Source organism: Pinus tabuliformis, chromosome 2_1 (genome assembly GCF_031772625.1).
Source record: "Pinus tabuliformis cultivar Carrire ecotype Pingquan chromosome 2_1, CPIR1, whole genome shotgun sequence".
Lineage (NCBI taxonomy): Eukaryota > Viridiplantae > Streptophyta > Pinopsida > Pinales > Pinaceae > Pinus > Pinus tabuliformis.
This window is the reverse complement of record NC_142299.1, coordinates 408,462,548-408,475,287: the sequence shown is the minus strand read 5'-3', so window position 1 is coordinate 408,475,287 and position 12,740 is coordinate 408,462,548.

Genomic DNA, 12,740 nt, shown 5'->3' with positions numbered 1-12,740 from the left:
TATCAGCAGCTTATTCTGTTGCAATTTTTTCAGCACACTTCGAACATGTCGAAAGTGTTCCTCCCTCATCTTGTTGAAAATTAATATATCATCAAGATACACTATTACAAACTTTCCAATGAACTCTTTCAGCATTTCGTTCATCAGTCGCATAAAGGTACTAGGGGCATTATTTAATCTGAATGGCATTACTAGCCACTCATACAACCCTTCATTGGTCTTGAAGGTTGTCTTCCACTCATCCCCTTCCTTGATTCGAATATGATGATAACCACTCTTCAAATCAATCTTCGAGAAATATGCTGCCTCACTCAGGTAGTCCATCATATCATCCATCCATGGCAGTGGAAATCTGTACCTGATGGTAATTTTATTGATGGCCCTCGAATCCGTGCACATTCGCCATTCTCCTCTTTTCTTGGGAGTGAGAACTGTTGGAACTGCATAGGGGCTCAAACTCTCCCTTATCAACCTTTTATCCAGCAATTCCTGCACCTGTTTTCTGATGTCCTCATTATATTTGGGGCTCATCTGGTATGCTGCCTTGTTCAGTAGGCTTGCTCCAGGTATAAAGTCAATATGATGACTTATACTTCTCTTGGGAGGTAATTTATCTGGTAAATCGTCCACTACTATATCGCTGAATTCCTACAGCATTTTCTGAATTTCTGTAGGCAAATCTGACACTTTTGTGTGTAACAACACCGTTTTTTCCCTTCTCACAACAACATAGTTCACTTCACTATCTTCAATCTGCTTCAAAAACTATTTTCCACCCATTAATAACACTTTCGTCCCGCTTGTTTCTGCTGTCTCCTCCTCCTTGATGGGCACAAGTGTGTGCTTGATCCCATCTTTGAAAAACTTGTAATAGTTTGTCTTCCCATCATGCACTACCTTCCGGTCATACTACCATGGCCTTCCTAGCAATATATGGCATACGTCCATTGGCATAATATCACAAATAACTTTGTCTTTATACCTGCCAATATGGAACTCAACTTCACACTATTTGTCCACCAACAACTGATGGCCTTTTTGCAACCACGATACCTTGTAGGGAGTGGGGTGCTTCAGCTGCTTCAAACCCAACTTCTCTACCATCTCCATGGCAACCAGATTATCCATGCTCCCACTGTCGATAATTAACTTGCAGCATTTTCCGTGCCACTTACAAATTGTCCAAAATAATGCTTTCCTTTGAGTTTTTTCAGTTGTTTCTTTGGCTGGTTTCAACAACACTTTATTCAGAACTAAGGCTTCCCCTGTTTCCGACACATTTTCTGCTTCCTGGGGAGGTGCCTCTGCTTCCTCTGGCTGTGCAACATATGCTCCTCTTTGACCAGCTTGTTCCGCCTCAAGACACTCAAAAGATCTGTGCCCCCACTTGTGGCACCTGTAGCACTGATAGCTAGCTCCTCTGCCTCGGCCATTCCCTCTTCCTCACTGATATGGCCTGCCACCTCTAGTGTTGTCTCCTTTTTCTGCTGTCCCTGTAGTTTTGGAACTGTTGCCCTCTTCACTATTATTGGTAGTTCGTCCTCTGCCATAGGACTGTCCTCTTCCTCTGCTGGTTCCCCATCCTCTCCTAGCATTTTTCTTTCTGGTGATCTTCTCCTCTGCCTTCATGGCACTCTGGTAAGCTTCCTCTATATTTTTCAGGGAAAGAATGCTGATTTCATCCAATATTTCCAATCTCAGACCATTTACATACCTTGCTGTTTTCTCCGGGGTGTCCTCCATGTAACCAGCTCTTAAATTTACCTGGTAGAATTCTTTAGTATATTCTCTCACTGTCATCCCTTTTTGCCTCAAATTCTACACTTGCTGATGCAGTGCAATCTAGTAATCTTTGGGCAGAAATCTACCCTTCAACTTGGCCACCATTCTTGGCCATTTATTTATTGGCAACTTGTTCATCCTTCTTCTTTCCACTTGGACACTATCCCACCACAAGGCTACGTGTCCCTTCAGCTTTGTTGTAGCAAACTTAACTCTCCGATCTTCACTGACCTCTTCACACTCAAAATATTTTTCTAATTCGCTGATCCAGTCCAACAGAACTTTTGTGGACAAGCTGCCATCGTAATTTGGAATCTCTGGCTTAGGCTTGCTACTAGCCAATAGGACCGACCTCAACAATCTCATTTCCGGCCCTTCTTCATCTGATCCATCTGTTGTAACTATGGCTTCTTCTTCGCTGTCATCTCCTACCTCCGGATCCCTTCTCCTTCCTACTTCAACTGCCTCCAAACAGGCAGTACGGATCCTGATTTCCTCCCACAATCCTTCCTTTGCTATTCTCTGAGCACCTCTTCCTTGACCTCGTCTTCCAGCTTCCATTTCTCAAGAAAACTCCAAATCCTGCTCTGATACCACAAAATGATGGGATCGACCCATAACTATGGATAAATGCTAATTAAATAGTGATTAATAAATGATTTGGGATCAATACATATGATTAGGCTTAAGCAATTGATTATCCAGGATATTTTTCTGTTGGCATTTATGTCAGAGTTATTGTTGGTATGCTGGCTGTACTCGCCTCGGTTTTTGCCTTCCCACTGTTTGGTTTTACCAAAACCCTTGTTTGATTTCCATTTGGTCATTTCTTGGTTTGCTCTCTACTGCTATGAGGGTTTATGTGCTCGGCCTGCTCGCGACTGTGCAGAGCTTGGCAGCAATGCTTTGAATGCGCCCAACTATGAATTCCTCCACCTGGTGGCGAGGTATCTCCGCCCAAACTTGCAGTTTCATTGACTGGTTGCCTGGGCACTGTTTTTGAAGGCTTCGTCAACTTCGTAAGAGGGTTTATGTCATTCCTCTATTGGCTCTGCAACCTCCTGCGTGGTTATTATACTTTCCTCTGTTCCCTTGTCTTGTTCTGTTACAACTTTTCTGGTTAAGCTTCCTGTTTTGATTCTCTGGTTGATGTATGAATATTTTAATGCTCTGGCAGGTCACAGTCATAGTGGGCTTCCTCGGCTTCGCTCGGTCCTGGCAAGGTAAGTTCACCCCTCCATGTTATAGCTTGTCTTCTTCATTTTTCTTCAACACTAACGACAGTCGCCCCTTTTTCTATAGGGTTTTCATTGTTGACTATGACTCAGTTGGGGTTTCGTTCCTCCAACGCAAATACTCTTCAGGTAAGCGACTCTTCTGGTTGTGGTTGTCAATTTTTTTCTTACTTCTAGGTTGTTCTCGGCATACAGTTAACTGACATGCTCTGCTGGCTCACTGTGGTAGGTTGGGGTTTACTCCAGGCTTGGTCTTTGAAATGATTACAAACAATGGATCCAGTAGGGTCGTTCTCTGCTACTGTTACTTAACTTGTAGTATTATTCCTCTGTCTAGACACTGGAAAAGTCCAGTACTCCTTCGTTTAGTTGTCTTTGCTATCGAGTGACCTTGGCTCTGTTTGTATGTAACCTCAAATGTTGTTCGGGCTCTGGACACTTGTAATTTATTCACTTTTTCTATTGTGGCCGACTATGGTCCAACCCTGGCTTTTGGTGTTTGGAAGTTTGGTATTGTCTTACTCTGTTTTAGTCGAGCACTCGAAACTATTCTTGATGTATGCCAGTATTATAGTTATAAATGAGGAATTAACAAGAAATTCTATGTAAATGGGTTACCTCTGTTTTGGATTTCGTTCTTCAATAGTTGTATTCTCGTTCTGTTGAGAACTGGCTCATAACTATTGTTTGCTTTCATATATTTGGGAACTGTTGTTGTTGTTACCGGAACTCTGTACTGGAAATGCTTGTATGGATTCTTTGTTGAACTCAGTAGCTATGTCTTTGTTAAATAGAAGGAAAAAATAGATGGAAACACGTAGTGCTATTTAGTTTACACAAACAGTAATTAGAGGAAAGAAAATAAATGTCATAGACAAAATGTTTATAGATGGATTCAGATACTCGGATGTTTGAAAATTATTTTTTCCTTTTTTGTATTTCTATTCTCATGCATTGAACCCCTTCAAAATGTATTACATTGGTTTTTGTATTGTATTCAGATAGTTACTCGAACTGTTCACAGTTACCCTTCAGTTGCTTTTATAGTTACATAATTGATAACTATTTTGGGTTTTCTTGTGCTGTAGGATTTACAATATATTTTTTTAAAATAAAAAGGCAGCTGTAAGATAGATTAATAAAATGACAGAACAATGTGATGGTAATGACCCTAACCTAACTGTACTGTTCCTAATATCCCTTAACTAATAATGAAATTAAAAAAAACTAGTTCTTAGACACTGTTTTGATCAACAAATGTAAATGAAACTAAATGAAAATGAACCTATCCTCCTTAGCTGAGACCAAACACCCGGTCATGGTACCCTTAGCTGGATGCTCCTGCATCATTTATCTAGTAGCCAATTACTATGTTGAAGCATTTTTCTTACAAGAATTGTTGGAAATATTTTGGCTTCTTTGATAGTTAAAGTTGTAATTATATTTCATCATGAGGTATTATAAGTGGTCTGTTTTATTAATATTTTCCTATTTAATCGAAACATAAATACTGTAAATATCACCAAAAGAAAAACCATTTCAAGTGTTAATTGAGTAAATTATTTTATTGTTTAAGTGGCCAATCAACATGTCAACTTGATTGTTTAATAATAATAGTAAGTTGGTTGTTATATATATATATATATATATATATATATATATATATAATCATAATCTTTGGAACATAAACATTTCATTATGTTCCCGTGATTGCTTATAGTTTTCCTCAATCTCATTTGATTGTTAATCCCTAGTCAATAATTAAATTTTATGTGAACTCTCTATCACTGAGCAATGGTACTTCATACCAGCAGTTGAATACATACGATATGTTTCTGCATTCACTTAAATTTGTGAATATGATTACATGACTATTGAATGAGCTAACTAAATTCACCTTTTGAAATTTTAAAGGGTATATTCAAGTCATTTGGTTATTATCCAAGATTATAGTCACTCCTCACTTTTGCAAAGAATTATATGTACTTACTGTCCAAATTCCACTACTTTTATAATCGTATGGAATTCAACTATAATCGTATGGAATTCAACTTTGAAATACTAAGTGGTTTGAGCTTCTCTTTTGTCCTTAATAATTATCTTTGGTTTACTATGTTTTTGCCAAGTGATTTAAGTTTCTTTTTTGTGCTTAATAATTAACTCCATCTGATGTTTCACCATTGTCATTGTAAGTGTAACGATTTGTCTTCGAAAAACATTATTAAGTTCTATGGTCGAAGGAGACGAAAAAGTTATTAAGCTAATAATTAACTTCATTTGATGTTTCACCATTGTCATTGTAAGTGTAACGATTTGTCTTCGAAAAGCATTATTAAGCTGAATTGGAAAAAAAACACCTCAATTTTGGAATTTAGGGCTTGGAAGAAGCTTCAAATCGTGTGTTTGGGATAAGCTTTCATTTAGACTTAAGAACAATTACATATTGAGTAATATCGAATTGGTTTCAACCATTTTTTTAATTACTTATGACTACGCTTGAAAGGTTTACACACAAATTTAAAGAATTCTGATTATAAATAATACAGACATTCAACTTAAATTAATGTATCATTATGAAGTAAAAATAGGTTTCTAATGGCTTATTCGTGCATTTTTTTATCTTTATTTAGGTGGATTGGAATATTATGATAAATATTAGAAATATTTTAACATAAAAATAAATTGAAATAAAGTGAAAAAAGAGTTAAATTTTTCAAAATTTATTAGAGTTAAGAAAAATGATTTGATTCCAATTGGGAGATTTTTATTGTTTCCATGGGAGAGCTCTTGAAAAACATAATAATTTGCTTTTGAAACCGTGTGTTGCTTTTTTTCAAATTAGGAAAGGGTGAGAAGATTTAAAAAAGAAAGAAAGAAAGGATAAAGTGAAAAGAAAAGTGTTGATTGGTTATCGTATTGTATGTATTTAGTTTTAATATCATAAAACTAATTATCATAATTAGAGTCTTTAAATAGAAACAATAAACTTGGTATTCATGAAACTACATGAAAGATACTTAGTTATATATATATATATATATGTGTGTGTCTGTGTTATTTGATTATTTTCTTTATTTATTTTGCATGGTGTTAATTACAAGTGAAATAGAATGTATGGGCTGTACAACCACATTTAAAATATTAATATTAATGTGGCTGATATAGTCAAAGGTTTCATTTGTATTTACCATTGATAAATATGTAATAATAGAAATAATAATACAAAAAAAACTATTGCAATAAAAATATTATTATTATAATTATAATTAATAATAATTATTTCTTTATAATAATAATAATTTAATATTATTTAATTTTATTTTAGGCAATATAAATATGAAACCTTAGATTAATAAAACCTTGGGATTGATATTAAAAACCCAAGGGGTTAATACTAAAACCCCAAGGGATTATCAACCCATGGGAATAACAATACCCCGAGCTATAATATACCCAACATATTAATACTAAAAACGCTAGGGTTTATATTCCCTTGGATTTATAATATCAATCCCTTGGGTATATTAATCTAAGGATTCATATTCGTAGGGTATAATATTATTCATAGGTTTATAATATTAATCCTCTAGTTTCAATATAAATCATGGTCATCCAAGGGTTTATATACCTTGAATTTATAATATTAGTCCCTTGGGTTTATAATACCTTGGGATATTAGTATTAACACTTGTGTTTATAATACCAATCCCTTGGGTTTATTAATGTAAGGGTTCATATTCCTATGGTTTAATACTAAAACCCCAAGGGATTATAAAACCAAGGCAATAATATTAACCTAAGGGATTAACACTAAAAACTTAAGAAATTATAAACCCAAGGTAATAATATTAAACCTTGGGGATTAATATTATAAACCCTAAGATAAATATTATAAACTCTAAAATAAACATGGTTGAGAATGGTTGATTTTTATTTTGAGGCAATTTTTGTCACAATGCAACATTGGATCATGGTTGACCATGATCAACCATATTTATTCTAGTGTTGATATACCTTGCGTTTAAAATATTAATTTCCTGGGTTTAAACTGAAAAGATTTATATTAAACCCTATGATTAATTATAAACCCCATGAATAATATTATATGCTAGGAACATGAACCCTTAGATTAATAAACCCAAAGGATTGATATTATAAACCCAAGGCACTAATAAATGCAAGGGATTAATACTAAAAACCCAAAACTCCAAAGGATTAATATTGTAAACCCAAGGCATATAAATCCTTAGATAAATATTTTCAACCCTAAAACAAACATGGTTGACTATGGTTGACCACGGTTGATTTTCATATTGAGATAATCTTTGTCAAAATGTGATGGTTGACCATGGTTGACAATGATTGAAATTAATACTAAGAGGATATTTTCCACAATGCGACATCGGACCATGGTTGACCATGGTTGAATATTAAACCTTAGGAATATAAACCCTAAAATTAATAAATATAATGGATTAATATTGTAAACCGAGGCTAAATAATAAACCTAGAAATATAAACCCTATAATTAATATTATAAACCCAAGGAATTTATATTATAAACCCAAGGGATTTATATTAATCCCAAAGATTAATAATATAAACCTATAAATAATATTATACCCTAGGGATATGAACCCTTAGATTAATAAACCTAAGGGATTGATATTATAAACCCTAGGGATTGATATTATTGATATTATAGTTAACCATGGTTGATTTTCATATTGAGACAATCGTTGTCACAATGAGACGTTGGATGATGGTTGACCATGATTTACTATGGTTGAGCATGGTTTATTTTAATAGTGACACAATCTTTGTCACAATGTGACGTTGGACCATGGTTGACCATGATTTATTTTCATATTGAAAGAATCTTTGTCGCAATGCAACGTTGGACCATGGTTGATTTTCATATTGAGAATCGTTTTCACAATGTGACGTTGGACCATGGTTAACACAATGTGATGTTGAAAAATCAACCAATCTTTGTCATAATTTGACCACGGTTATTAATGACCGTTGACCATAATTGACAATGGTTGACCATGGTTGATTTTAAAATTGAGATAATATTTGTCACAATGCGATGTTGAACCATAGTTGACCATGGTTGATAATGATTAACCATGATTTAGCATGGTTGATGATGGTTTACCAGGGTTTATTTTTACATAGAGACAATCTTTGTCACAATGTGACGTTGGACCATGGTTGACCATATTTGACCATGGTTGATTTTCTTATTGACCATGATTGACCATGCTTGACCATCATTTATTTTCATATTGAGACAATCTTTGTCACAATGTGACATTTAACCATGGTTCACCATGAGTTATGATGGTTGAACATTGTTGATTTTCATATTGGGATAATCTTTGTCACAATGTGACATCCATGGTTTACCATGATTATAAACCCTAGGAAATTATATTAAACCCTAACAATATGAAACCTTAGATTAATAAACCTAAGGGATTGATATTATAAACCCAAGGCACTAATAAACACAAGCAATTAATACTAAAAACCCAAGGGATTATAAACATGGTTGACCATTGTTGACCATGGTTGATTTTCATATGGACACAATATTTGTCACAATGTGATGTTGGACCATGGTTGACCATGATTAATTTTCATATTGAGGCAATCTTTGTCACAATATGACGTTGGACCATGGTTGACCAAGATTGATTTTCATATTGAGATAATATTTGTCATAATGCGATCTTGGACCATGGTTGACCATAGTTGACGATGGATGACCATGGTTGTCATAATGTGAGGTTGGGCCAAGAGAAAATCTTCATCACAATGTGACCATGATTATTTACCATGGTTTATCATGATTGACCATGGTTGACCATTTTTTATTTTCATATTGTGAAACAATATTTGTCATAATGCAATGTTGGACCATGGTTGACCATGGTTGATCTTCATATTAAGACAATATTTGTCACAATGGAATCTTTGTCATGATTGATAAACACAAGGGAATAATATTAACCCAAGGGATTAATACTAAAAACCTTAGGGTTCATATTCCCTTGGAATTTTAGTATTAATCCCTTAGGTTTATAATATCAATCCCTTGGGTATATTGATCTAAGGTTTCATATTCCTAGGGTATAATATTATTCATAGGTTTATAATATTAATCCTCTAGGTTCAATATAAATCATGGTCATCCAAGGGTTTATATACCTTGGAAATATAATATTAATTCCTTGGGTTTAATAATATTAATCCCTTGGGGTTTTAGTATTAACACTTGGGTTTATTATATCAATCCCTTAGGTTTATTAATTTAAGGGTTCATATTCCTAGGGTTTAACCAAAACCCTCAAACAAATATGGTTTATTGTGGTTAATTTTCATATTGAGACAATCTTTGTCACAATATGATGGTTTACCATGATTGATTTTCATATTGAGAGAATCTTTGCCACAATGCAATGATGGACCATGGTTTAATATTAAATCCTAGTAATACAAACCCTAAAATTAATAAACACAAGGGATTAATATTTCAAACCCTATGCTGAATAGTGAACCTAGGAATATAAACCCTATGATTAATGTTGGGTCTCCAAAATGTCATATTTTTCTTCATATTTTCATTCACCTTTAACCATATTCCACTATATTATAACCTTACACTAAGGCCATTTTCATGATCATATATGGGTTTATCATTATTTCCCAAAGCATTATTTTAGTATTTTAAGTGAATTTATGGTTAAATATTAGAAAAATAACATGTATTCACTTATATATAAAATTTGGATGAATTTTGTGATATGTGTAGGCATATTTGAAGATTCTAGCAAAGTCATATTTGGACTCTAAGTCTCAAATTCGAATTTCCTCTTCAAACTCTTTAAGATTTGAGGAATATTGGAGATAATCATTCAAGCACATTTTATGGAGAAAAATCATAAAAGTTTTGAAATTAACTCTTATCAAATATTTTAGAGATTTGTGAGAGGATATGTAGAGATGTTACTTGCTAGATGTTAACACATGGTTGTAACCACAAGCGGTATTTGTGGATCTAGGAGATATTTGTGGATCTAATGTTAGGTCCCTATAATACTAGTGATTCCCCCATCACTATTGTCATTGTAGTCCTTATTGTTATTATTGTGCCCCTATTGTCCCCATATTGTTATTATTGTGCCCCATTGAAGCCCAATATTGTTAATGTTGTGCCCTTGTATTATTATTGTTATGTCGGCTTTGATTTTATTGTGACCCCTTAGACTCGTATATATAGAAAGGAGGTTTTTCATTTGTATCATCCAAGAATTATTCATTTGTGTAATGTAAAGGAGGTTTTCCCCTCAAAGAGGCTGATTTTGAAGTCGTTGATCTATCTTTTCTACTATTTTATGAGCTGGTTACATAACATTTGGTATCAGGGCCTGAAGAAACTCTAACTTCCTCATATCGATCTTTGGAACATGGTGGGTCTTCAATCTATATTTTCTTCTATTTTTTGAGCTGGTTACATAACATCTACATTTATTAATTAGTTAGCTTATTTTTTGTATAAATAGGAGTGTCTTATCCATTCAAAGAGAGGAATTCTTGGAGCATAATTCCAAACTATGATGGAGTAAAACACATTTGATAAGTTCTTGCGTTATTTATTTTAGAGTTTTATATTCTTATTTTGTTGTAATATGTAGTTTTATAATTCATGTAGTTTCATAATATATGTTGTTTACATTAGTTTTATTACGTTTTAATTTAGTTTCTTTTGCATATCAGTTGCAACTCTTTGTTTATTGTTGCAATTGTGAGATTTCAACACTTGATCAAAGGTGGTGATTTAGATTAACAACAATTTCTGAGCAACCAACTTCTAACACAGTTTCTGGCTAAAATAAGACAGATATTGAAAAGCTAAAACATGATTTTTGTGTAGAATAAGCAAATTTAGTTGCAGTGAGGAAATTTCTTCAAAACATTGCACAATTAAATTACACAACAATTAATATTATAAATCCAATGGATTATAAACATAAGGGATTTATATTAAACACAAGGATTATTAATATAAACCCATGAATAATATTATACCTTGGAGATATGAACCCTTAGATTAAAACACCCAAGGGATTGATTTTATAAACCCTATAGATTGATGTTATTGATATTATTGTCAACCATGGTCGATTTTCATATTGAGATAATTGTTGTCACAATTCGATGTTGGACGATGGTTGACCATTTTTGATTTTAATAGCGAGGCAATATTTGTCTCAATGTGACGTTGGACCATGGTTAACCATGATTGATATATTGAGAGAATCTTTGTCACAATGTGACGTTGGACCGTTGTTGACCATGGTTGATTTTAATATTGAGAATATTTCTCATATTGTGACATTGTACCATGGTTGACACATTGTGATGTTGAACAATCAGCCAACCTTTGTCATGATGTGACCATGTTTATTAACGATCATTGACCATGATTGACAATGGTTGATCCCGATTCATTTTTAAATTGAGATAATATTTGTCACAATGTGACTTTGGACCATAATTGACCATGGTTGACAATGATTAACCATGCTTGACCATGGTTGGTGATGATTGACCATGGTTGAGTTTTACATAGATACTATCTTTGTCACAATGCGATATTGGACCATGGTTATTAACGATCATTGACCATGATTGAAAATGGTTGACCATGGTTGATTTTCAAATTGAGATAATCTTTGTCACAATGCAATGTTGGACCATAGTTGACCATGGCTGACAATAATTAACCATGGTTGACCACGGTTGATTTTTACATAGAGACACTATTTATCGCAATGTGACATTGGACCATGGTTGACCATGGTTGATTTTCATATTGACCATGATTAATTTTCATATTGAGAAAATATTTGTCATAAGGTGACATTTAACCATGGTTGACCATGATTATAAACTCCAAGAAATTATATTAATCCCTAAGAATATGGACCCTTAAATTAATAAACCTAAGGGATTGATATTATAAACCCAAGGTGCTAATAAACACAAAGGGTTAATACTAAAAACCCAAGGGATTATAAACCCAAGGGAATAATATTAAACCTAAGGGTTTAATATTATATACCCAAGGTATATAAACCATAAGATAAATATTATAAAATCCAAAATAAACATGCTTGAGCATCGTTGACCATGTTTGATTTTCATATTGATACAATCTTTGTCATAATGCGACGTTGGACCATGGTTTACCATGATTGATTTTCATATTAAAACAATATTTGTAATAATACGATGTTGGACCATGGTTGATTTTCATATTGAGATAATATTAGTCACAATGTGATCTTTGACCATGGTTGACCATAGTTGATGATGGATGACCATGGTTGTCATAATGTGACGTTGGACCAAGAGACAATATTTGTCACAATGTGACCATGATAGATTATTGAACATGGTTGATTTTCATATTGTGAAACAATTTTTGTCACAATGCGACGTTTGGCCATGGTTGACCAAGATTGAACATGGTTGACCATGGAATATAAACCCTATGATTAATATTATAAACCTAATGGATTATAAATGTTGGGTCCCTATAATACTAGTGATTACCCCATTACTATTGTAGTTATACCCCTTATTTATATTGTTGTGCCCCTATTACCCCCATATTGTTATTTCTGTGCCCCATAGAATCCCTCTATTGTT